The sequence below is a fragment of the Pseudophryne corroboree genome, chromosome 7 (genome assembly GCF_028390025.1).
Source record: "Pseudophryne corroboree isolate aPseCor3 chromosome 7, aPseCor3.hap2, whole genome shotgun sequence".
NCBI classification, from domain to species: Eukaryota; Metazoa; Chordata; class Amphibia; order Anura; family Myobatrachidae; genus Pseudophryne; species Pseudophryne corroboree.
In genome coordinates this window covers 455,829,622-455,857,393 of record NC_086450.1, presented here as the reverse complement: position 1 = coordinate 455,857,393, position 27,772 = coordinate 455,829,622, and the positions used below count along the sequence as shown (strand labels likewise).

The following is a 27,772-nucleotide window of genomic DNA, read 5'->3' as shown; positions in this document are numbered from 1 at the left end:
AACCCTTTATGACTGGGCCAGAACTGCGTTTTGTGTTTTTATAATTACTCCCTTAAATACATTTATTTCAAATTTATCCATATAGCAAACAAATGTATCCGATTTCACACAGGTCTAAAATGACCTAATAAACTATACCTGTGGCAACAATATGAGAGGGTATGCAAAGTATCGGTACGCCCTGTGTACGCTTTATTACACTGAGATAATAAACAGCTTTTTTCCTGTGTCCAGATTTCACACTAGCATCCCAGAATAATAGGGTTTAGGAACACCTAAGCAACCAGAAAGTCCCCACCCTTTGTTGATAGATCAAAGTCTATTTTGTTAGCAGCAAGTCTGTGAGTATGTAGTGAACTGGACGCGCCCCCAACTGTGAATGCTGATTTGCATAGAGGACAAAAAGCTATACCTTTTACACTGAAATTCGAGCAGCTGCGGCAATGCTGATTTACTAACAGGACTAAAAGCAAAACTTAAAACCACACTTAATACACTTTAAAATCGAGCCGCTGCGGCCGCTGTATGCAATCCTTAACCAACGTACATATTACTCAGTTTGCATACAAAGTCCCATACCGTGTACGCACTTTGCGTACTAATGCCGCAACGGACGTACAAAGTACACGCGGTGCATACACACACAACGACACACCGTGAGCACTATGCAGCTTCACGTGTGTCTGTAATACACTTACAAATCTAGCAGAGAAAGAGACACAACACCAATTGTATTTAGGAAGTTGTGATCCGACCCGCCAACATATAATTGATAAAAGGGGGTTACAACAAAGATACAATAACAGAAAAGAGGCTACAGTCAATGGTACATAGGTTTGGTTTCGCCTGCGCTTCCCGGTCCCGGTCCTCAGTCATCAAGGTAGATGACCTTCAGAGATTGAGAGAGAGTGACCTGGCCTGCAGCTGGCTTTTTATACATTTGTCCAAAACCTAACACAATGGAAACTGTAATCTCTTTGTCCATTGGACACTGGGATGGTTGTTTACAGTACAGGAGAGGTCATAGGTCAGTTTGAATAGGTGGGCGATGTCTGGTCCAGGTGCACTTGCAGATGTTCTCCTCTGGGTTCCCGCCGCATATCAAGAGCACAGTAAATACAGTTAATATTTATATTCTGCTCCTGTGCATAACTATTCGCAGGAGCCTGTGATCTTCTGCAAACCATCACCGGAATATTGCTCTTAAAATACCCTACAGCTGGATACCAAACACCACCTTATAACCTAGTTATGTCCCCTCCTATCCTGTAAAGGTGAATCCCTTTGTTACTGTACCATTTTTAACAAGTGTAAATTGCTGGTGCGGTGCATGTGGACTATGTGTACATTGTGCACTATTTGGATTAAATATGTAATGTGTTTTTATGGCTTTTCCATGCGATCACAAACACTACCGTAATTACTCATACCACGCGCTAATACACAGGACCGCGGGAGCGATCATATGCAAATTGTGAATATGTGCACGCACGGCAGAACAAGTACGTGCACGCACGGCAGAACAAGTACACGCACAGAGGCCATCTGTTTGTAGTACATCACGTGTGTACTGAAATATTTTCGACTTCGACACAGAGGTGCCAGGACAAATGACCTCTCCAGCTTCTAACCATTAGAAGAAAAGGAATTCTGGATGTTGTTGTATGATGATGTGATTTAAACATATTTACCTGATTGATCATCTGATTGATTGAATACCATATGTAGTTTAGGATCAATTATTTTTTAATATTTTCAATAAATGCTTTTTATTTGTTTTTGATACCTGTGTGGTTCTCATTTACTTGTGAGTCTCCATGAGCCCACGACCCACTTAAAACAATTGGCAAACCAGCCAAGAGACTCCCGATAAATTTGAACCATAAACAAGTGTAAATTGTTCGAGAAACTGTTTAACAGTGGTAAAAAGAAGTGCGTGCTGCTGCTGTCATGGTTGCCTAGTACCAGTCTCTGGGAAGACATGATGTGTATGGTCTGTAAATAGATGTAGCCAATAAAATCTTTCACATTAGTAGATGATTTGCAATGTGTTGATTTGTCTGTGTTCAGCCTGTTAGAGACTTGATCTGCTGCCACCGTTCTCAACTTACTGTAGCTGTCCATGCCGTATGTGAGCTAGACTCGCAGTTACAGGAAGTGAAGCTTGAAAATGAATCTATCTTTGCACAGAATGCCTTACTGAGATACTGAGACAGTGTGTATAGTCTCAAGATCAAAGGATGGAAGATCTGCAGCGGCAGGATGAGCAATATGCTATAAAGAGGGTGATCAGATGTAGAGGGCATGGTAGAAACCCAACATGGATGTTGTAAAAATACTGTACATACCTTTATTACTGCTAATGCATGGTATAAGTTAGTTATTCTGACACTGATGTTGAATATGAGGAAGATGATGTGGGACAAGTTAGACCCATAACTCAGAAAACCAGTACCACCAGGGAACTCACAGGAACTGTGCATAATGCCGTGACAGGTCATGCTCAATACAGTCTTCCTGTAAACAATACTAACAACACAATTTCTGTCTTGAATGCGCGTAAAGGTATCTTTGGTTCTTCTAGTCACAGAAACGTTGATCCTCATAAGGATTTTTTCAAATGAATTTAATGACAAAAAACAGGGTTCCACATAAAATCACAAATGGAGGAGCAGAGAATATAAATGTGTGCCAGATCCCTTGGAGTGTGTTCGATCTATAATGGACTCACACATACAGTATGTCCCAGCTGTAGACTCGGATTCATAGTGAAGATGATATAAAAAGTTAAAATCCTCCTGGGTATTGTTCTGATACACACGTTACTCCTAACACGGACAACTTCAACGCATTTCTGGGATCACTATCCCTTTTGTCAAAAAGTGCTGTCCCACTAACCGAGCAGGGATTTTATCCCTCCTCACTCGCGTCACATGACATCCTCCAATAAAAAACACCTGATCGCATCACCTTGAGACAATATACACCTTGTTTTAGCTTCTTTTCAAACCCTAGTATGATTAGATGCCAGTATAAATGATAAACTGGAGGTGAGTGGATATTCAGTATTTAAAAAACCACAGAGTTAACCCTTTACATTCATCAAGGTGGGCTATAGATGTCTTAATATCCCCAACTTCTAAAAAAGTATTATGTTACATCCTCCTACATTTATAAGAGGAGGTGAAGAATGACAATCCACTTAGAATGATTCATTAATACTAGTATTAAAAGGTGAGTCTGCGCCCGGTATTATACTCGGGAGCCTATATAAATCTCCTCTCAGCACCACGTAACTACTGGCAGCCAATCAAAAGGCTTGAAAACAGATTTACAGCATCAAATACACAGTATAAATACAAGTAAAAACATAATGTGTCATATTTAAACTATTGTTATTTTGACACATGTATCTAACTTTACACCTGTATCTAATTTAAAAACCTGCCACGACAGGGCTCAAGAGAGGTTATCCAATACTGAAACAGCTGCCCGTGGTTTTCCCGGGACCGGTATAACACTAGTACCAATCCACTTTACTAATAGTAAACCATCCGTAAATATAAAGAAATGCTACATCCATATTTAAAAACAGGATACCATAAAACATAAATGAAAAAGAGAGACAAGACAAAAAACCCTTGTTTGGGAGCACTCGTTTGTAACAATTTATGTGATGTAAATGGAGTAAATGATGAGAAAAATAAAACTTAACCTTTAATTGTTTCTTGAATAAAAGGAAAAAAGTTATAAGACAATTTGAGGACTCGTGTCTAGTATTCAGAAAAAAGAGAAACTTGTTTGACCTTTTTAGCAAATGAGGTACAAGTTGCTAGGAGAAGGTGAAAATGTCAGAAGTGATATATTGAATGAATATCTATCAGTGTGTTCTGATGAAATAAAATAAATGTATCCAGAACAGTCACTGTACATGCCTCAAAATGAAGGTTTCAAAAATAGAAGCGTGATATAGTAGCAAGGTTGAGTCAACTGGAGTTGTTCTTATGAGAGGGATAGATGAAGAAGAGGGGGCCCACTGCACCTGGTATTCTCAGGGGGTTTCCCATCCTGATACTGACCAGGCCATACCTGCTTAGCTTCTGAGATCGGACAAGATCGGGCGCATTCAGGGTAGTATGGCCGTGGGCCTGTGGTAAGGGATGTGGAGAAAGAGATAGAGAGTACTCCTATTGTCTGTACTGTATATAGATCAACCATATGTGGTCCGGGAGTGTTTTTCCAGAAACAGACATAGAGGTATAGTCAGCTTTGGAGAATTAAAAAAGGGGGGCCCACCGCACCTGGTATTCTCAGGAGGTTTTCCTTCCTAGTACTGACCAGGCCACGCCTGCTTAGCTTCCGAGATTGGACAAGATCGGGCGTATTCAGGGTAGTATGGCCGTGGGCCGGTATAAGGAAAATATTGAGTGGAAAGGGAGAGTGCACTGCTTTGTGTACTTCACACTCAACCACGACCACTGATGGTCTCAAAATAATATTTCCAGACAATATCAAGGTGATTTGGAGTGTCTGGAATTGATAGAAATATATTGTGGTGGGTGGAGTTTAGAAGGATAATGTGAGGTGTGTATGTGTATATATCATAATAATTAGTCTAAGGAAAGATGGTAATGATAATGGTAGTGATAACTTGTAAATAAAGAATGTACCAAATGGTAGAGCAGAGCTGGAAAATGACTCAAATTAAATGACAATTCACACAATATTTGCTGGACCCTTGGGGGAAAAAAACAGATAAATGGTCATATATTAGAAAGGAGCCCAGGGGCTCTCGTGACCAAGCCAACCAGGTGAAACGTACATCGAGATACGTCAACAGTGACGTCATCGCGGCAACGCCCAGTCCGGAAGCGGGCGGCCGCGCTCGTCACTACAGCGGGACTTCGAACGGGGAAATCAACCCAGCATCCGCCGCATACAGTGCGGCCGGGGTAACTAACACCAGACCACCAGGGTCTCAAGCGCACCACTACATTTCAGTACATTACGGGAATTTATCCCCTGCCTAACACTGATTATATACTGTATTGTTTTTTGGCGCTGCTGTGTGTTTTCTCTTTACTGCCACTTATACTGGGGGTAATCTCACTAGACCACCAGGGTTTAAATTCATGTTTATACTCACCATAAGTTTGTAAAGAGTTGACAGTTTACCCAAGTCCTAACACCCGCTCATGCCTCTAAGGTTCATTTATTAGATACAGATATCTAACTGTGATTTATACACACAAGTGCATTTATTAGGACATTTTTCTGTGATTTCAACGTGCATGTATATTCAAGGTAGCATTTTCTCTACTTTCTGGTATTTATCATTAATCAACTGACACTTGGTACTAATTGTTCCCATTCAGAATATGGGATTAACAGTACCATATGTGAGCCAGCTTTGAGCTCCGCAGCAGCAACTCCGACTTTGACTGCTGAACATATGCCACTTGGTATTTGACCTTTTCTATTCATAATACAAGGCTAAAAGTACCATTTGGGAGCCAGCCGTGGGCTCCTTTCTAATATATGACCATTTATCTGTTTTTTTCCCCCAAGGGTCCAGCAAATATTGTGTGAATTGTCATTTAATTTGAGTCATTTTCCAGCTCTGCTCTACCATTTGGTACATTCTTTATTTACAAGTTATCACTACCATTATCATTACCATCTTTCCTTAGACTAATTATTATGATATATACACATACACACCTCACATTATCCTTCTAAACTCCACCCACCACAATATATTTCTATCAATTCCAGACACTCCAAATCACCTTGATATTGTCTGGAAATATTATTTTGAGACCATCAGTGGTCGTGGTTGAGTGTGAAGTACACAAAGCAGTGCACTCTCCCTTTCCACTCAATATTTTCCTTATACCGGCCCACGGCCATACTACCCTGAATACGCCCGATCTTGTCCAATCTCGGAAGCTAAGCAGGCGTGGCCTGGTCAGTACTAGGAAGGAAAACCTCCTGAGAATACCAGGTGCGGTGGGCCCCCCTTTTTTAATTCTCCAAAGCTGACTATACCTCTATGTCTGTTTCTGGAAAAACACTCCCGGACCACATATGGTTGATCTATATACAGTACAGACAATAGGAGTACTCTCTATCTCTTTCTCCACATCCCTTACCACAGGCCCACGGCCATACTACCCTGAATGCGCCCGATCTTGTCCGATCTCGGAAGCTAAGCAGGTATGGCCTGGTCAGTATCAGGATGGGAAACCCCCTGAGAATACCAGGTGCAGTGGGCCCCCTCTTCTTCATCTATCCCTCTCATAAGAACAACTCCAGTTGACTCAACCTTGCTACTATATCACGCTTCTATTTTTGAAACCTTCATTTTGAGGCATGTACAGTGACTGTTCTGGATACATTTATTTTATTTCATCAGAACACACTGATAGATATTCATTCAATATATCACTTCTGACATTTTCACCTTCTCCTAGCAACTTGTACCTCATTTGCTAAAAAGGTCAAACAAGTTTCTCTTTTTTCTGAATACTAGACACGAGTCCTCAAATTGTCTTATAACTTTTTTCCTTTTATTCAAGAAACAATTAAAGGTTAAGTTTTATTTTTCTCATCATTTACTCAATTTACATCACATAAATTGTTACAAACGAGTGCTCCCAAACAAGGGTTTTTTGTCTTGTCTCTCTTTTTCAATTGTAGTCTAATCTACAAAATTCCTGGGAGCACCGCCAATCATTAGCAGTTTAAAGCTATATTTTTTCCAACTGCATATATATTGGTTTTTCTATGTCATTTATATACTCTGTTTAGATTGTCAAGACTAGTGCGGTTCCAAATGAAATTTTGTACCATAAAACATAACATGACTTATTTCAGATGTATGCTTAATCTGCCAGCCTGCTACAAACTTCAAATATTCTTCAGACCGGACATATATTGTCCCAAGAAAAAAAGGGGGTTGATTTATAAAAAGGGATCCAAAAAAAACCTAATATCATAAATAATATATATGACCTGACAGATATTTTTGTTTTTGCTGGCTTGAGGATTAACCGTCTATACATGGTACAGCATATACAAATATTAGCACGGATCTTTAATTTTACGGATGTATGATCACAGTATCTTTTTCCAAATGTAACGTATCAAGTTTTGCAGTCCATTGACAAAAGAGCAACTGTAAACAGCTTATTTGAGCATGAAAGCAGTGACAGATGTACATATAATTTTTTTTGTTAGTATACAGTGATAAAAATATATAAAAAAAAGATTCTTACACAAAATATTTTACAAGATCCATGGACTTAAAACTTGATATGCTACATTTGTTGTCCGGGAGGATGGGAAGATAATCAGTTCAGTCTTGGACAAGTTTAGTTTAAGAAAGCATTGAGACTGTTGGAGGTATGAGTGAGGAGAGATCAGAGGAGGAAAGGTAGATTTAAATGTCATCAGCATAGAGGTGATATTGGAAGTTAAAAGAACTAATTAGCTCACCTAAAGATGACACATAGAGAGAGAAAAAGGAGGACCAAGAACAGAATCTTGGGGCAGACCAACAGTTAGTGGAAGTTGGGGGGAGGTAGTGTCATGAGAGGAGACAGAGAAGGAATAATCAGAGAGGTAGGAGGACAGCCAGGAGAGGGCAGTATCACGCAGACCAAGAAAGTGAATGATTTGCAGAAGGAGAGGGTGGTCCACAGTGTCAAAAGCAGCAGAGAGGTCAAGAAGAATAAGTAGAGAGTAGTGGCCCTTAGATTTGGCTGCATGGAGGTCATTGCACACTTTTGTGAGGGCAGTTTCAGTGGAGTAGAGAGAATAGAAACCAGACTGAAATAGGTCAAGCAGTGAGTGGGAGGAAAGAAAGGCAGTGACGTGGTTATAGACAATATGCTCAAGGAGTTTGGAGGCAAAAGGAAGGAGAGGGATGGGTCGATAGTTGGAGAGGGTGTTTGTATAAAGGGTAGGCTTTTTAAGAATAGGGGAGATGGACTTCCGCTTCCGGGTTCATGGGAGCTGCAGCGTGATCGCTCAGCTCTGCTCCGTAGCCCTCAGCTAATAACATTTTTCACGGCACCTTTGCCTCCAATACCCCCCGCACGATTGCCTCCCTGCTCCTGAGACCTCAGATGGACAAATTTATTTCTTCTCCGCACTCCGCTAAGCCGCAGCAGCAGAGCCGCTTGGAGAAGCGCCGAGCAGAGCCTCACATGGCGGCGGGCCAGGACGCTGCGTCTCCTCTCCCTGCTTCTAAAAAAGCAGCGGCGCCCTCCCCAGATGAAGACATTCCGCAGGTACGCAAGGCTCCAGACACCCCAGCCACTTATGGGGACATAGTAGAAGCAATTAAGCAGGCAATGACCCCTCTCCTAGCACAGGCAGTGACGGAGATTACCCAGCAAATACAACAGCTGCAGATCAGAGTGGGAGACACTGAGCGACGGATTGGTTCTGTTTGCCATGATTTAGCTGATGCACAGAGTGCTATTGACAGACTCCAGAGAGATAATTATCACCTCTGGAACAAGATAGACGATATTGAAAACAGGACAAGAATATGTAATATAAGATTAGTTGGAGTTCCTGAATCTGTAAAAGGCCCTGACCTTATGCTTTTTGTGAACACCACTATACCCAAACTCCTGAAAATCGAATCTGAATGTGCTGATCTAGTAGTGGAAAGGGTTCACAGACTTGGACCGTCCCCGAAACCGCATGATAAAAGGCCAAGGGTGGTCATCTTTAAATGTCTAAGTTATCTCCACAAACTTGCTATATGGAAGGCGTCCCGCAGAGAGCACACCCTGATTTGGGAAGGTTCCTGGATTCGTGTATTTCAGGATTTTTCAGCTGAACTTACTAAGGCACGTAAAGCGTTTTCGCCAATCTGCTCTTCACTAGTGGCAGCCAAACAAAAGTTTGCCCTTATGTATCCAGCCAGACTCCGTATCTTTATGGATGATAAACATTATGACTTTACCTCTCCTGCTGATGCTCAGGCCTTTTTGGATGAAGGATCTCGGGCAACTTATGACGACATTTCTGATGCCCCAACGAATGCCAATACTTGAATGGACATTTCCAATTGCATCCTACCTATCTCTCCTCATATAATTACTCGTACACTGTCCCCGTCTATGTCCTATTTGTTAGTATGCTATATGCTATACACGCTCTGAATAGGGGATACAAGACCTTAACAGTCTCTGCTTGCTACCTACCATATGCTGTTTTATATATAATACCGTGGTCATCTTATAGTTTAAGATATTTGAGACGAGCTATTTTAGCTATTAAAAGATGACTATGGATTTCTTATATCACTACCCCCCCCCTCACCCTCCCCTCCTCCTCTCCCCTCCCCCCCCCCCTCTACCTTTTACATTCTAATATATGTCTTAATATTTACAAACAATATTAGGGGTATGTATACTCATGTTTTGGGTCATGGAGCCTCTACCATGTCCCGATCGAGGATTATCTCATAGCGGTAGTGATTGCACGGCTTTACTGATCTTTATTTCTCACACGGTTCGGAAGTTACCTTTGTTGGAGTTTGATAACTCTTCTGCATGTTACTCATGCATCGATGCATTTTCCTGTACATGTTTCGTTTGTTTTTGTCTTATGTCTCCCCCCACCCTCTTGTTCTTTCCTATTTTTGTTTTTTCCCCTTATCTAGGATGATCAATGGATTCTTGGAGACATACTCCTTCCCTCAGGCTTTCCATTCCCTAATCACAGGGTAACGAATGTTAAGATTGGTTCCATCAACATCGGGGGATTTCATACTCCGGCAAAGAGACGTAAGACACTCACATATCTGAATAGGCTCAAATTACATATTGCTTGTATTCAGGAAACACACCTGACCGCTGCTGAAACGACTAAATTGCAAATGCTAAATTGGCAGGTTCTTGCATCCACCCCCTACAATACTAAATCTAGGGGAGTAGTAGTCCTAGTCTCCAAATCCTTACCTATAGATGAAGTGTCTGTCCAAGCTGACCCAAATGGCAGATATGTGGTGGTGTCTTTCCGACTTTACACAAAAATCTACACACTCTGCACTCTCTATGCTCCCAATGTTTACACTAAAACCTTTTTCAAGACCATACTTCGTATTTTGCTTCCCCTCGCCTCTTCCAATATTGTTTTATGTGGAGATTTTAATCTTATATCTCACATACACTTAGATAAATCCCATCCTAAAACGCGTGCACCCTCTCTCCCTAAATTAGGGGTCCCTGCCCTTTTTAATTTGCTGCAAATGATTGATGTATGGAGGGCTACTCACCCAACTGATAAAGGCTATACTTGCTTGTCCTCGGCACACCACACGTTTTCTAGAATAGATTACATTGCCTTCTCCAACTCATTGTTTGCTCAAGTTGTTGAATCTGATATTGAACCAATTGTTATTTCAGATCACGCACTTATATGGGTAACCTTTAAAACACAGCATGAAATTTCTGACCACAAAATCTGGAGATTCCCTGCCCACTTACATAAATCCCCAAATTTTATTTCTCATGTCAATCAAACCTGGGATGACTTCCATCTCAATAATGAAAACACCTTGGCCTCAGACCCTGCCCTATACTGGATGACGGCTAAAGCAGTACTAAGAGGGTCTATTATGTCTTATGAATCACAATTGAAAAAGAAAACCTCAGAATCATATCTTGTAAAACAACAACTACTTACAGATGCATATTCTACCTATACTAGAGAACCGACACCCACAAATAGGACAAATTATCTCACAGCACAGGCTCACTTTGATGATATTCTTCAATCACTAACAGATAAGTATCAGTTTGCATCTAATTTTAGATATCATCAATTTGGCAATAAGACGAGTAGATTACTCACTAATATTCTGAATGGCACCAGACCTGCTATGGCGGTCCACCCGTTACTAATGCCTGATGGTTCCCACACTACATCCAATAAGCAAATTACAGACGTCATGAGAACGTTCTATGCTGAACTATACTCTGCACCCCAATCACTATATCCCTCAGAGCCAACCGTGGAAACAGATTCTTCTTCACACAACCCTTCCTTTTTGACAAATCTACCATTCCCCCCTGTACCTGAAGAATATCTCTCAAAACTGACGAGTCCCATATCATTAACGGAAGTCCAAGACGCAGTTAAAACACTTAAGCAAGCTAATTCTCCTGGTCCAGATGGGTTTAGTGGTGACTTTTATAGGATGTTCAATGATAGAATTTGCCCTATATTGGTCTCTGTTTTTAATTCTATCCTTTTTAATCATAATGCCCCCCTTTATTTTAATTCAGCCATTATTAAGGTCCTCCCTAAACCAGGTAGGCCACTTGATATACCTGGGTCATATAGACCAATTTCCCTGTTAAACTCGGATTATAAATTATTAACAAAAATACTCGCTACCAGATTAAATCCTGTACTGCCACACATAATTCATCAGGACCAGACAGGTTTTATTAAAGGCAGGCACTCTGTTGTAAATATCAGGAAAGTTTTAGCCGCAATCCAGGCATTTTATGACAAGGCTTCAGACAATAGTGAAAAAATGATACTCAGTGTAGATGCAGAAAAAGCCTTCGATTTAATACTATGGCCTCACCTGTTTTCCACCATGGAACGCTTTGGTTTTCCTGCTCTTTTTATCTCTTTCATCCAGACTCTGTATAAATGTTCTTCCTCCCAGATAGCCTGTAATGGCTTCTTGTCCCCTCCTTTTCCTATTCAGAGAGGCACGAGGCAAGGGTGTCCCATGTCCCCACTCCTGTTTGCATTGGCGATCGAACCATTAGCAATATCACTCCGATCAGCTTCTTTGTTCAGAGGTATATCAATTAACTCCTCGGAACTAAAGGTCTCACTTTTCGCTGATGATATGCTCCTTTTTATTTCGAACCCTGAGACTTCCCTCCCTGCAATTATGGCCATAATATTAGCATATCATACTCAGTCTGGATACAAAATTAATGTTTCTAAATCAGATATTTTACCTATAACACCCCTGTCGGTTCTGACCCAATCCTTACCGATAATAAGTCAATTTACTATTCAAGACCACTCTATAAAATATTTGGGAATTCAAATTACTAAGAACCCACTTCAAATATACAAGGCCAACTTTACACCTTTACTTAATAAAGTTCTCTCCCAATTAGATGGATGGAATAAATTACCATTATCTCTACTGGGCAGAGCAGCAGTAGTCAAAATTATAATTTTCCCAAAAATTTACTATGCAATACAAATGCTTCCTTGTATCATTTCTTCTCAAGATGTCATCAAACTCAATAAAGCCGTTTCATCCTTTCTATGGCAGAATAAAAGACCCAGGTTATCCCTCATGAAATTGACAAAACATAAAAGAGAAGGGGGTCTGGGAATCCCAGATTTTCAGCTGTATTCTAGAGTTGCACAATTCCGATACATATCAGATTGGTTATTGGAAACTTCAGACTATGTTGACTTTACTCTAGAACAATCTATTTTCCAGCCATTCTCTCCTGGGGCCCTTCTTCACTCCCCAATACAACTTATTCCCTCTTCCGTTCTACAGCACATACTTTTTAAAGACACGTATGATAGCTGGCTTACAATTCACAAGACTTTACAATCTACCCACAGGTACTCCCCGTATATCCCAATATAGGGCAATCCAACCTTCCAGCCATCCCTACACAACCCCGCAATTAGATTGTGGCGTAAGAAGGGATTAAACTTAGCAACAAAACTGTTTGACCCGGGTGGTCATATTTTTTCCTTTGCACACATAGTAGAAAGATACGACATACCTAACTCTCATTTTTATCTATACCTACAGATACGCCACTACATATCTTCCTTGCAAAATACCTATCCGTTTACTAAGGTTATTTTACCTTTTGCGAATCTGCTTCGCTCCCTACCATTCAGCAAGTTCAAATCTTCATCCCTATATACACTACTCCTCTCTCCACATACTGACAAAAGAGTTCTACCTCTATTAGATTCTTGGAAAAAAGATATCCCAGATGTTGATGGAATCCATCAATTATTACACCATTACTCCAAAACTATGTCTATTTTACATTCTGCATACCTCCAGGAAGTACATTTTAAAACCATCCATAGGATATACATAGCACCAGCACAAAGGAAATATGTAGACTCCTCAGAATCTGGATCGTGCCCTAAATGTAGAATGGCTAATGCTAAATATTTCCACTGCTTTTGGACTTGATCCAAAATACTCCGATTCTGGCACAAGGTTCTTTCATTCCTTAATATGACACTAAACCTATCCCTTACCCCCCATCCCTTAGCCTGCCTTTGTGTCAATTTTACACACTGGGCATTAACCTCGCAACAGAAACAAGCCATCCCCTTCCTAACGATAACTTTGACCCTAGCTAAAAAACTTATCTTAACTTATTGGACCAAGAAGCATGCCCCCTCGATCCAAGAATTGAAAGCAAGATTATTGCAGTTATTGTATTTTGATAAAAGGGCACTCTCCCTTAACCCAGGCTATCGAATATCAAAATTCATTGATAAATGGGGACAATTTATATCTTCCTTGGATATCAAATTACAATCAAACATTTTAATGGCTGTACATACTGGTAACTATAAAGTCTAATAATGTTCTGGAAATAGGATACTGTGATATGGATTAGATATTTGTATTGTATTTCCCAAGTCCCCATTTTGCTATTTAACAGAAATCCCCTTTTATTACAAGGGTTCATCTCATGCTTCCTCCCTTATACGCCTCTTTCCTACCTACCTCCCATGTCTGCGTCTCCCCCCCCCCCACACACATGTTGTCCGTAAATGGTTTTGTGGATATTTGTCCTTGTAATACTATAATGACGCTTCTGTCTTTAACATTGTTGAAATTATTGGAATTGTCTATAAATATTGTAAAAGCTATAGATAAATATGCAAATCTGTATCTTACGATACAATGTTATAATGTTACAATGTATACTTACACACACAGGGAACTAGTTACTCTATACATTAACTTCGTTCTAAAATTATATGTTTGAGTTAAAACTGTTGTACTGGCTATTACGGAGACTCACATGTTAGACCATTTACCTTTAATATTTCTGAAACATTGTCTTTCTTATATAGTCATATTGATGACAATATTTTGTCTTACTGAGTATAATTTGAATTTGTACACTGTTTCAAAAGTGTGAAAACCTAATAAAGCGTTGAAATGAAAAGAATAGGGGAGATGAGTGCATGCTTGAATGCAGAGGGGACAGTGCCTGATGAGAGGGAGAGATTGAGAAGGTGGGCAAGATGGGAACAGGCAGAAGGAGAGAGGTAGCGGAGGAGGTGGGAGGAAAAAGGTTCAAGTGGGGACATGGTGGGGGGAATGGATAAGGTCCATGACTTCCTCACCAGATACATGGGAGAAAGATGTCAGAATTGGTGAGAGGGAATGGGAGGGGTGGCAAGGGATGGGTGGTGGCTGGTAGCATGTCTAGTGGAATGTGATGTCCTGATGTATGGAGTCAATTTTGGATGTAAAATAAGTGGCAAAATCAAGAGAAGACAATGAGGAAGGGAGAGGAAGTGGTAGTGGGCAGAGGAGGGAGTTGACAGTGGCAAAGAGGCGTCGTGGGTTGGAAGACTGGGTAGAGATGAGAATTTTGAAGTGCAGTGTGATTGTTTAGAGTGGGAAAGGGCAGCAATGAAGGATGACAGCATGAATTTTAAATGGAGGAAGTCTGCTTTAGAGCATGATTTTCTCCATCCACATCCAGTGAAGATGAGCTCCAGACTAGTGTGTGACTTCAGGAAGATTATGTCACATTGATAGCATCCAGGAACCACCTATCACATTTTGTTCTTGCCAACTTCCTCAGGGATATGATTCCCAGAAAAACAATGGTGCTTAAATATGACTGTTCTTTAACAGGGACTCTACAACTACGTTTATTTATATTAGTATGGTTACTATAAAATGGCTATTGGTGTTCTCAAAATATACAAAAGTATACAAAAATTTGACTAATTAAAATATAACAAAAATTTTTTTATTGTTAATTATATTCCTCTTATACATGGTGCATATGGAAATACAAGGTATATACTAATTTGCCTTATGAAAAATTATAAAAACTGGTATAAATTACTCACCCAAAATGGTGGTCATTATTGTGGAGTTAAAAAGCACTACATTCATTCTAGGAAAAAGGTGCCACTAATCCTGATCAGATGATTCAGTCACATGCTAGAGCATGACATGACATCAGCCTCTTACTTCAGAGCAGCCATATTTGATGTATTTGATACTATGAAAATTAAATAGTTGACATCAAATTTGTGTGCTCTTTCCTAGGAGTGGCCATATTTAAGGGGTTTTATTATTATGAAAATTATTTAGTCTCCAGCAAAATGGTAGAGTCTAAATGTTAGGAATTGCAATGCCTAAACAGGTTTTAATAATCTGAAACTTAATTAGTATCCAACAATATGGTGGAGTCTACTACCTGGGAGTGGCAAAATTGGAGGGGTTTTGATAATCTGAAAATGGATCTCCAAATGTTCCTAATAGTCGATTCTATTATCTGAGATTAGCCATATTTGCTGGAATTTGATATGAGATTAAGTATAAATATAAATAATATGGCACCACCGTGATTGGAAACATTTCTATAATACTAAAGAATAAAAAATATTGCCTTCCTAAATTGGATGAGAATTATGCATATCATTTTACTTTGGCCGCATAACAGTAAATCCGCTACTGGTTGCTGCCTTTGTACACTGAGCAATTGAACTCCAGTATCCAAGAAGCAAATATTCATACAAGGGGGTAAATTTACTATGCTCCCGATTTTTTCAGAGTTTGCTTTTTTTGTCAAAGTGTCATCTCAATAATATACTAAACACAAATCTTGGCAGTGTTGGGTCCATTTGTATTGTTTTTCCCGGCTGAGTTCACAAATAAGAATGAATAGACCATAGGTCAAACATGGCTGGTATTTGATACAACTTTGTAATTTACTAATAATTCATATTCTCAATCACTGCTGACAATAACCAAACACTGATGAGAAAGCATAGAATTCATTAAAAAAGGAGCTGTCAAATAGACCAGATTTTTGCTGGCGTGTTCAGATAGGCATGCGCGGATCAGTGAGATCCGTGCACGCTTCTCTGTGGAAAGGGACAAGTGAACATGATTGGGTGGCGTGGGATGTAGGTAAGTATGTATGAGTGTATAAGGGTGTTTGAATAAAATTATACCTTCAAGGTGTGTGTGTTTTGTTTTTATTTGGGTATTTTTGTTGTTGTAGAACTACAGGTACCAGTGGGCACGTTATTTCCCCGCATTCTGGTATTTGTTGTTCTCTAAGAACAAGCTTTAGGGGGAGGCTTGCTGGGACTTGTAGTTCTATGACACAAAACAATTAACTGTTTTTCACATAAACAAAGGCTACCAGCCCCCCATCCACCGCCCAGGAATGGGGGGACAGCCTCAGGCTTCACCCCGAGTGCTTGGGTGCCTAGAGGGGGGACCACTTGATTTAAGGGGTCCATACTTCTCCAGGGGACCCCAGCTAGAGGTGTCTAGTTGATGGGGTAATGCCACGGCCGCAGTGACCTATATAATAGTGTCCCCTGGCTGTGGCATTATCTTCTTGGCTAGTGGAGTCTGGTGCTGGTTTTAAAAATATGGGGGACCCCTACTTCTTTTGTCCCCCATATTTTTAGAACCAGGATTGGCCCAAGAGCCCGGTGCTGGTTGTCTAAATACAGAGGACCCCATGCAATTTCCCCCTGGTATTTAAACAAACAGGGCCGGCTCAAAGAGCCCGAGGATGGTTATGCTTAGGAGGGGGGACCCCATGTTTTGTTTTGTTTTTACTTTAACTGTTTCAAATCTTCTCATACTGTACACCAGTGTTTCCCAACCTCGATCCTCAAGGCACACTAACAGTTCTGGTTTTAGTGATATCCAGGCTTGAACACAGGTGACCTAATTAGTACCTCAGTTATTTTGATTTAACCATCTCTGCTGAAGCCTGGATATCACTAAAATCTGCACTGTTGGTGTGCCTTCAGGACCGCGGTTGGGAATGCTTGCTGTACACAATGAAGCCCTGCACGGATCTCACTGATCAGGCCGGGCTTCATTGTGTTATGTCCGGAAGTGATTTACTAATCACTCCTGTAAAACACTACCTGACAATACGAATAACATCGACATTGGAAAATATGAAAAAATAATATTTGGCAGATTGGTAAGTTAATGAAAATGATTTTAAAAAGTTGCAGAAAAATACGACCGTTAAAATTTGAGAACAAACTCCCACCAATTCGGCTGAAACACAAATCTTAGTAAATATAACCCAAGGACAGAGACACATTTTAATGGTTATATTTTATAAAAAGTTGATTTCAATTTTTTTTTAATGATTTTAAACCGATGAAATCGATCTAAATCCATTTTGCATTTCAGCTGCTAAAACACATTTGTTAACAATTAAAAAAAATATAAAAATAATCTTCTTTTAGTAAATGTGCATTTTGGCATTGTGAAATCGATAAGTCAATGAACATTGACCTTTAGTAAATATACCCCTAAGAACATGTAGGAGACACATACAAGGAATATATTATCTGAAGTGAACATTAAACTGTTTACTTAAGATGTTTACTGTTTACTTAAGATACTCTGTCATCTTTCACACAATCTGTAAACACATGCATGTGCATTGCGTGTAAGACTGGGTTTGGATCATAGGATCGACTGTGTCTAGGTTGACAATGTTTGGGTCGACCAGTATTGGTCGTCAGTAACTAGTTTGACAGGTTTTCATGGTCGACAGGGTTTCTAGGTCGACATGTTTTAGGTCAACGGGTCAAAGGGTCGACATGTGTTTTTCAGGGTTTTTTGGTGTCCTTTTCTCCGTACCGTGATGGAACCCCAAATAGTGCACCCTGTCCCCTCGCATGGTGAGCGAAGGGGCAGGTTACTATTCCCAATAGTAGTCCACGTGGATCGTTAAGTATGAAAAAGTAAAAAAAAATATGTCGACCTTTTGACCTGTCGACCTAGAACATATCGACCTAGAAACCCTGTTGTCCTTGAAAACATGTTGACCTAGTTACAGTCGACATATAGTGGTTGACCCAAACATTGTCGACCTAGACACTGTCGATCTCGAGACCGGATCTCATAAGATTAGCCATGCTGAACTGTGTATATTCACACCTTCAACTATAGGCAGCTATACGATGCTGTGCGAATGGGCCACTGGTGGGAGCGTATGCACACACTCATTTACGGACACTCTTGTCACGATCGTCTCACCACGATGCGTACGCAACGCATGTAAGTTGACAGAGGGCACACCTGTACTCTGTATTGCTTTGAAGGTGGGACTCCTTTATATAAAGGCAGATCCTAAGGGTTTTGACAGTTGCCGGAGTGCTGATCATTTACTCCTCTTATAGAAGCATCATGCAACTGCTGCCAATTTGTTTTCTGCACATAGTTGCTCAAAATTTCCACTTGCACCACATCCAAAAGGAGCTTTATTGTATCGAGATCTTGTGACTATGGGCCTAATTCTATGACACAAAACAATTAACTGTTTTTCACATAATCTGATCGCTGTTGTGCAAATTCGCAAGGCAGCTGACTATCTAACCATAACACAAAAATCCTGTGTCTTTTTTGATCGCTAGGCTTCACAGATTGATTGACAAGTGGTGGGCATTTCGGGGTGGTAACTGCCCATTTTCAGGGAATGTCAGGAAAAATGCAGGCATTCCCAAGCGTTCTTAGGGAAGGTGTGTGACATCAGCTTAGGCCCGATCAGCCTGTTTTTTTTGCACTGTAGGAGTAAGTCCTGGGCTACACACAGACTGGAAAAAAACATTTGATGGTGAGTGAGTGGTGAACGGATTTGCAGCTGACCAGCGTTTGCAAAGCTTTTTGCATGGAGTACACAGACTTGCACGAACGGATTTTTACTCTGTGTGGGCGGTGACTATCCAATCTCAAACCTCTGCAAATTCACAGAGGTGCGAGCAGGTCTGAATTAGGCCCTATGAACACTATTGGAGGACCCTAAACCTTTTTTTAGTCATGTACTGTATACGGAACTAGCTTGCGAAGATGAAGTGATAGCAGCTCAATACATAAATAAATGGTGCAATAGTCAGTTGTTGTTCAGACTAAACACCATTATGGGGATGAAATGTGAAATAAATGACTTTGATTGTGGTCTGATTATTGGTACCAGATGACGTACTTTAATTATATCTTTAATTATACCTGCAAGTGCTTATCTCCTGGGATTTTCGTATACCAAAAATCTCAAGAATTTTCAAGGTATTGTACACAAAACAAAAACATCCATTGAATGGCGACTGTTTGTGAATGAATCTGGTAGGCTAGGGTGAGTCCCTTAATGGATCCAAATAAAATGGAGTTCCAGAAAAATCATATCTGGTCAAGATGGCCATAAAACCACACCCCTAAATCCATTCTACTTTTTTAAAGTTACAATATTACATCCATTCCAATAATATTCTAAACAAAGGTAAATACAGTACATAGAGAAAGACTAGTAAGTGTTGTTGCTATAATTATAAAAAAAAACTTTATAATCATAACCCAAGGGCAGAGAATATGGCTGATGTAATTCCATAATTTACTTTTATTCCCTATAGTAACATTTTACTGTAATGACACATTATACAAGGATCTAAAAAGTATAAATAAGATTCCCTCCTTTATTGTGTTCTGCTTTATTCTGATCTAATGGTGAGTTGTGACACTTCTACTCCAGTGATTTACAATGTGTATGTTACTGATATGTGGCTGTGATGATGTGATTTAGAGTTACAACATTTTTCATAAGTGTTCTGAATTTGCAACAAGACCATAGAATGCATCTATTTTTAAGGAAAACAAAAACATTTATCTACAGTAAGACATCTACAGAATCATTTCTATATATGAGACAAACTTTTCCATATAATACAGCTACTTTGGGAAAAAGACATATCTTTCAGAGATGTTGTAAACGTTTTTTAAATTAAACTCTCCTAGTGTGTGTGGGCCTTTAGAGCAACATTTAAAAAGATGTTTGCAAATGTTTCAGGATATTTGGCTTAGTATAAGATTGTTATTGCTAATTAAGGAACAGTGTAGAACTCCCCTTTTAGTCTGAAAAATCATACTGATCACACAGATCAAAGTTTATATTAAAGTTTATAGAGTGTACAATATTTCAGTATCTAGGAAATTGATCATCTAGTACAGTGGTTCTCAAACCTTTTTAAATCAGGGCACCCTAGAGTATCATTAAAAAAAATCATGTCACCCCTAGGACAAAAGTTTCTTATTAAGAAATGTAGAAAATATTGAATTAAGTAAATTGTGTTTATATGTCATCCTTAGGTTCAGTTGTGTGATGATGGACAGGATTTGCTTCTGTTTGTTCACATATTTTATGACTGACAGTCGCCAGCACTGGTTTTGCCTATTACATTGACCATAAATATTTTGAATTGGTCCTGGACCACCAATCCTGCACGTATCCCGAGGCACCCAAGGGTGACTAGGCACACAGTTTGAGAACCACTGATCTATTATAAGGTTCATACTGATTTCAGTTATACCATCATTATATCAGTGATAATCACACTTCCCAGGCAGGGTGAGCAGATTGTGTTTTTCTTTCTCACTCCACAAAGAACTTCAGTACAGGTACTGTTATGTTGGGTACACACTGGCAGATATATTGGCCAATCAGTTGAGCAAATGATCTGGAGCGCAACCAGCATTATTGTGGTGCAGGATATTATGCAGAGTCTGGAGGAGGAAAGCACCTGAGCTTTGGCAGGTGAGTATGAGAAGGGCACATGCAGGAGGGCCGGCACAATGGGAAAGGGGGGGTGCAAGTGCAGATGCTGTCACCATTGCTTGGCCAGGACAGTGTAAGGAGGAGGGTGCTGGTCACACACTATCAGAAGGCTATCTGTGGCTTGTCACCGGGCCTGTAGTATTGCTCTGGGGCTGACTGCTGCTATCAGAGCTCAGTCGGCTCTGATTGGGCAGCAGTCATAGCTGTCTCTAAAAGCAAAAGTAAACTGGCCAAGAGGGGTGAGCTGCCCAGTTGCAGAAATTCTTCTCATGGGCCTTTACACCCGGCTTGAGACTGATATTGGTGGCAGCTGCTATCACAGAGCTGCAGCCACACTTTGGAATCTGCTCTGCACAACACTTGAGAACCTGTAGACATGGAGAGAGAAAGACACCACTATTAGTTGAAGCATGTTTGGTCAGCAGGTGAGGGGGCAGATTGACTGTGACTGGAAGAAAGTGACTGAGAGACTGATGGCCTGCAGTTAAGAAGGCTGACTGACTGTGACTGGGAGACTGATAGCCTGCATGCAAGAGGGCTAACTCACTGTAATTAGGAGAATGACAGCTTGCAGGTGAGGGAGGCTGACTGACTGTAAGTGGGAGACTGATGGCCGGCAGGTGAGAGGGCTGACTGACTGTGATTGGGAGACAGTTGGCCTGCAGGTGAGTGTGCTGACTTACTTTGACTGGGAGACTGATGGCCGGCAGCTTAGAAGGCTGACAGGCTGTGACTGGGTTGCTGACAGCCATCAGGTGAGGAGGCTGACATTGACTGAGAAAATGACAGCTGGCAGGTGAGGGGGCTGACTGACTGTGACTGGGAGAATAACATCTGGCAGGTGAGAGGGCTGACTTACTGTGACTGGGAGAATGTGACTGGACGACTGATGGCCTGCATGCGAAAGGGTTGACTGACTGCAACTGGGAGACTTATAACCAGCAGGCGAGGGGGCTGACTGACTGTGACTGGGAGACAGATGTCCGTCAGGTGAGGTGGCTGACTGTGACTGAGAGAATGTGACTGGGTAGACTGATGAAAGAAACAAACTTCAGAAACAAATGCGCAACAAAACCAAAAAGCTGCTAAAAAATGTGCAGAAATGCGCATCCAAATACACACACAATGAACAAAATGGTAGAAAAATTGCACATCAATAATAGCGCTGATTGGAAATCATGTATTAAACTATATACACCACTGTGTGAGACAGGTGAATATAAGTGTAATAATTCACCATAGACTGAGGAAGGTATCCTCACAGTTCTCTCTTATGTGTGCAAAGTCCTCCTCCTTCTATGAGTCAATCAAGAGGCAGCTGCATCAGATCTTGAATCTGCAAAATAAGTGGCACCTCTCTCCTCTTTTGCGTGAGGGAATATTTTGAGGGACACTTCACATAAAATAGATCATGGTGCAGTATTTCTTAAAAGCAGAACAATTTATTTTTCACAAGATGCACTTACATAAGCATAGAATAAAAACAGCATATAATAGAATTTCCATTTGGCATATCACCAGCAAATGCACTCCTTTGTCAGGGATCCCCCAGGTGTCAGATGATAGAGTAGTGGAATTATGAGCTCCGGATGCCCACAGCCACGTCACCACAGGTCAATCCCTCAAGGTAGCAGGTGAGATTCGAATACAGTAGCCACGCTTAACGCGTTTCGGACGATAAAACGTCCTTCGTCAGAAGCATGGCTAACATACAGGGACTCATACTATTTATTCCCTCTTAATGAGGGATATACAGCTGTACACAATTTCCGCTGACCGGCGCCGCCGTAATCATCCACCGGTGTGTGCAGTCCAAAAGCGGAAACGGAAGTGACACGTGCGTTTCATCGCTAACCGGAAGTCGCGATGTTTGCGTTCCACCGCTGAGATTCTTCTTCTCCGGTTATGATAAATAGTTCAGCTTTTCCAGAATCGTTTTATAGATAGCCGAGTCCATAGTACAGAGTCCTCATAGACATAATCCAACATGTAAAATGCAAAAATAGCAAAAATAATAATTTAAAAACACATAATACCATTTGTATCATAAAATGCTATATTCATCAAAAATAGAGGAATAAGAAAGTGCACAGTGCATAAATAAAAAACACCAACACCGACATTGGGTTAAAAATTATTTTTAGTTAAGAAAACATTTCAATTCGAATTCACCGTTTAATCCTCCTGGGGATAGAGTCCCCAAACGGTGAATCCACCTCATTTCAGTCTGTGATAACCTTCTATCAAGATCCTTTGTCCTCCATTTAGGGAGAATTATCTGGATCCCACAGAAGGATTTCAAGAAGCATTCTTTTGAGCTGTGCAATTTTTTAAAATGTGAGGAGACTGTATGGGTCTCTAAACCTTTTCTGATATTATAAATATGCTCGGCCCATCTGGTTTTGGCACATCGAGTTGTTTTTCCCACATAAAAGAGCCCATATGTACATTCCAAAATATAGATGACATTCTTTGAGTGGCATGTAATGAACTCCTTTATGGGGTATGTTTGACCTTGAACACTGAATTCTGTTATTTTTCTGGTAGATGATTTAACAGTTCTACACATCAGACACTCGCCACAGCAATGGAAACCCTTAGTTCTCACACTCTGTCTTGGATTGGTTTCCACGCTGCTTCTCACTAGTTGATTTTTTAAGGCTGGTGCCTTTCTGTAGATGAAATCAGGTTTCCCAGGGAGCAACGGTCCCAAGATAGCATCCTGTTTCAAAATATTCCAGTTTTTGCTAATAACACGCTCAATCCCTTTGAACGAGTTACTATATTGACTGATGAAAGCCCATGTATACCTTTCATCTGTTGGCTTTCCATCAGTCTTGGGTCTCAATAAGGAATCTCTCTCTATACTGTCTACTTTACGTCTGGCTTTATCTAGAGATTCAATAGAGTACCCCTTCTCTATAAAGCGTTCAGACATTTCCGTGAGCTGTTGTTCACATACCTGCACATCTGAACAATTTCTTTTTATTCTTGTGAACTGGCTGAAAGGGATACCATCCAGCCAGTTCGAATGGTGCAGGCTGGTTTTTTCTATGAAACTGTTGGAATCCGTTGCTTTCCTATATGTCTTTGTATTTACCTGTCCATCATTAACATAGATATTCAAATCAAGGAAAGAGACTTCATCTCTACTCTTGGTGAATATCAATTGGATGGACATGGTATTGCAATTAAGATTCTCACAGAAAGTATTCAGTGATTACTCATCCCCTCTCCAAACAAAAAAGGTATCATCTATATAGCGCTGCCATGACACCAGGCTATTTTTGCATTTTACATGTTGGATTATGTCTATGAGGACTCTGTACTATGGACTCGGCTATCTATAAAACGATTCTGGAAAAGCTGAACTATTTATCATAACCGGAGAAGAAGAATCTCAGCGGTGGAACGCAAACATCGCGACTTCCGGTTAGCGATGAAACGCACGTGTCACTTCCGTTTCCGCTTTTGGACTGCACACACCGGTGGATGATTACGGCGGCGCCGGTCAGCGGAAATTGTGTACAGCTGTATATCCCTCATTAAGAGGGAATAAATAGTATGAGTCCCTGTATGTTAGCCATGCTTCTGACGAAGGACGTTTTATCGTCCGAAACGCGTTAAGCGTGGCTACTGTATTCGAATCTCACCTGCTACCTTGAGGGATTGACCTGTGGTGACGTGGCTGTGGGCATCCGGAGCTCATAATTCCACTACTCTATCATCTGACACCTGGGGGATCCCTGACAAAGGAGTGCATTTGCTGGTGATATGCCAAATGGAAATTCTATTATATGCTGTTTTTATTCTATGCTTATGTAAGTGCATCTTGTGAAAAATAAATTGTTCTGCTTTTAAGAAATACTGCACCATGATCTATTTTATGTGAAGTGTCCCTCAAAATATTCCCTCACGCAAAAGAGGAGAGAGGTGCCACTTATTTTGCAGATTCAAGATCTGATGCAGCTGCCTCTTGATTGACTCATAGAAGGAGGAGGACTTTGCACACATAAGAGAGAACTGTGAGGATACCTTCCTCAGTCTATGGTGAATTATTACACTTATATTCACCTGTCTCACACAGTGGTGTATATAGTTTAATACATGATTTCCAATCAGCGCTATTATTGATGTGCAATTTTTCTACCATTTTGGGTAGACTGATGACCAACAGATGAGTGTGCTGACTTACATAGCATAAGCAAGTCTTTGAATAGAAAGCAGTTGCTGCTTCTGACACATGAAATATGCAAGTGTAGCAGTCTGCTTACATGTCTGCATAATGTCAGATTATGCTGCTCAACTAATTGCAATGCATGTGTGTACTGTGCATTGTGTGTATGTGTGTGCATTATGGAGCATACAGTGCCTTGCTAAAGTATTCCCCCCAGTTGCATTTTTTTCTGTTTTTTTGCCTCACAACCAGGAATTAAAATGGATTGTTTGAAGGTTTGCATCATTTAATTCACAGAACATGCCTACCACTTTGAAAAAAAAAATTTTGTGTGAAGCAAACAACAAATAGGACAAAATAACAGAAAACGTCAGCGTGCATAACCCCTCTAAAGTAAGCACTTTGTAGAGCCACCTTTTGTGGCAATTACAGCTGCAAGTCGCTTTGGATAAGTCTCTACGAGCTTCCCACATCTTGCCACTGGGATTTTTGTTAATTCTTTAAGGCAAAACTGCTCCAGCTCCTTCATGTTGGGTGGTTTATGCTTGTGAACAGCAATCTACAAGTGTGACCACAGATTCTTAATTGGATTGAGATCTGGGCTTTGACTAGGCCATTCCAACACATTTAAATGTTTCTCCTTAAACCACTTGAGTGTTGCTTTAACAGTATGCTTCGGGTCATTGTCCTGCTGGAGGGTGAACCTCCGTCCTAGTCTCAAATCACAGGCAGACTGAAACAGGTTTTGCTCAAGAATATCCCTGTATTTAGCACCATCCAAATTTCCCTTTGACTCAAAACAGTTTCCCAGTCCCTGCTGCTGAAGAACATCCCCACAGCATGATGCTACCACCACCATGTTTCACTGTGGGGATGGTGTTCTTAGGGCGATGTGATGTGTTGGGTTTGCGCCAGACATAGCGTTTTTCTTGGTGGCCAAAAAGTTCATTTTTAGTCTCATCTGACCAGAGCACCTTCCTCCATACATTTGGGGAGTCGTCCACATGCCTTTTGGCAAACTCCAAATGTGCCTTCTTATTTTTAACACTAAGTCATGGCTTTTTTCTGGCCACTCTTCCATAAAGCCCAGCTCTATAGAGTGTACTGCTTATTGTGGTCACATGTGCAGATACACCAGTCTCTGCTGCGGAACTCTGCAGCTCCTTCATGGTTACCTTTGGTCTCTGTGCTGCCTCTCTGATTAATTCAGTCCTTGCCCGTCTGTGAGTTTTGGTGGCCGGCCCTCTCGTGGCAGGTTTGTTGTGGTACCAGTGCCATAACTAGACATTTTAGCGCCCTGTGCAAGAAACAGCATTGGCACCCCCCACCCCAACTAAATATAAAACAGGGCCAATGCACACCATAGGCGCATGCAAAAATATTGGGGCATGGCTTCAAGCATGGCCACATAGCTTTCTTTTACACAGTACGACAGGTAGAGCCCCATTTTACACATTATGGCAGGCAGAGTCCCCCTTTTACATAGTATGTAAGGTAGAGTCCCATTTTACACATTAGGAAGGATTTAGTCCCCCATTTACACATTACAGCAGCAGAGTCCCTTGTCCCTTTTTACACATTTGGCAGCAGAGAGGTAGGTGTGTGTGTGTGTGTGTGTGTGTGTGTGTGTGTGTGTGTGTGTGTGTGTGCGTGTGTGTATAGCAGCAGAGTCCCTTTTTACACATTTGGCAGTGGTGGTAGGTGTGTGTATGTGTGAGTACAGTAGCAGAGAGCCTTTATACACATTTGACAGCAGAGTTTTGTGTGTGTGTGTGTGTGTGTGTGTGTGTGTATCAGCAGAGACCATTTTAACACATTTGGCAGCAGAGGTAAATGTGTGTCTGTGTACAGCATCAGAGTTCATTTTTACACATTTGGCAGCAGAGGTTGGTGTGTGTGTGGTACAGCAGCAGACTCCCTTTTTACACATTTGTCAGCAGAGGTGTGTGTGTATGTGTGTATAGCAGCAGAGTCCCTTTTTACACATTTGGCAGTGGAGGTAGGTGTGTGTATGTGTGAGTACAGCGGCAGAGTCCCTTTTTACACATTTGACAGCAGAGTTGTGTGTGTTTAGCAGCAGAGACCATTTTTACACATTTGGCAGCAGAGGTAGATGTGTGTCTGTGTAAAGCATCAGAGTCCATTTTTACACATTTGGTAGCAGAGATAGGTGTGTGTGGTACAGCAGCAGACTACCTTTTTATACATTTGTCAGCAGAGGTAGGTGTGTGTGTGTGTGTGTGTGTGTGTGTGTGTGTGTGTCTACAGCAGCAGAGTCCCTTTTTACACATTTTGCAGCAGAGGTGTGTGTGGGTTTTCAGCAACAGAGTCCCCTTCTACGCATTTGGCAGCAGAGGTAGGTAGGTGTGTGTGTGTACAGCAGCAGAGTCCCTTTCTACGCATTTGACAGCAGAGGGGTGGGGGGCGTTGTTTGCTCACTTGTGTGGACACTACAGCAGCAAAGCCTGCCAGGCGCACTCACTCATGAACAGGCGCTCCCAGGCATTCTTCATTGCCAGAGGCTCTCACAGACAGAGCAGCTGCAGCTTAAGTAACCCAACTACCACCTGCAGTAGCGCTCCTTCTCCATTGCCGGCGGCGAGTGTCACAGGCGGATCATGTGACAGAGCTGCTGCCTGCAGTAGCAATCCCACTCCATCTCCATTCCTGCCACCTGGTCTCACAGGCAGAACAGCAG

At 41.1% G+C, this 27,772-nt stretch overlaps 4 pseudogenes; 2 read left to right on the top strand and 2 right to left on the bottom strand.

Moving 5' to 3' along the window:
* Nucleotides 1–4,030: 4,030 nt before the first annotated feature.
* LOC134947292 (5S ribosomal RNA) lies at nucleotides 4,031–4,148 on the bottom strand (annotated as a pseudogene).
* A 141-nt stretch (nucleotides 4,149–4,289) lies between these two features.
* Nucleotides 4,290–4,407, bottom strand: LOC134946013 (5S ribosomal RNA; annotated as a pseudogene).
* A 1,491-nt stretch (nucleotides 4,408–5,898) lies between these two features.
* On the top strand, nucleotides 5,899–6,016 carry LOC134946011 (5S ribosomal RNA; annotated as a pseudogene).
* A 141-nt stretch (nucleotides 6,017–6,157) lies between these two features.
* Nucleotides 6,158–6,275, top strand: LOC134947012 (5S ribosomal RNA; annotated as a pseudogene).
* Nucleotides 6,276–27,772: the final 21,497 nt, after the last annotated feature.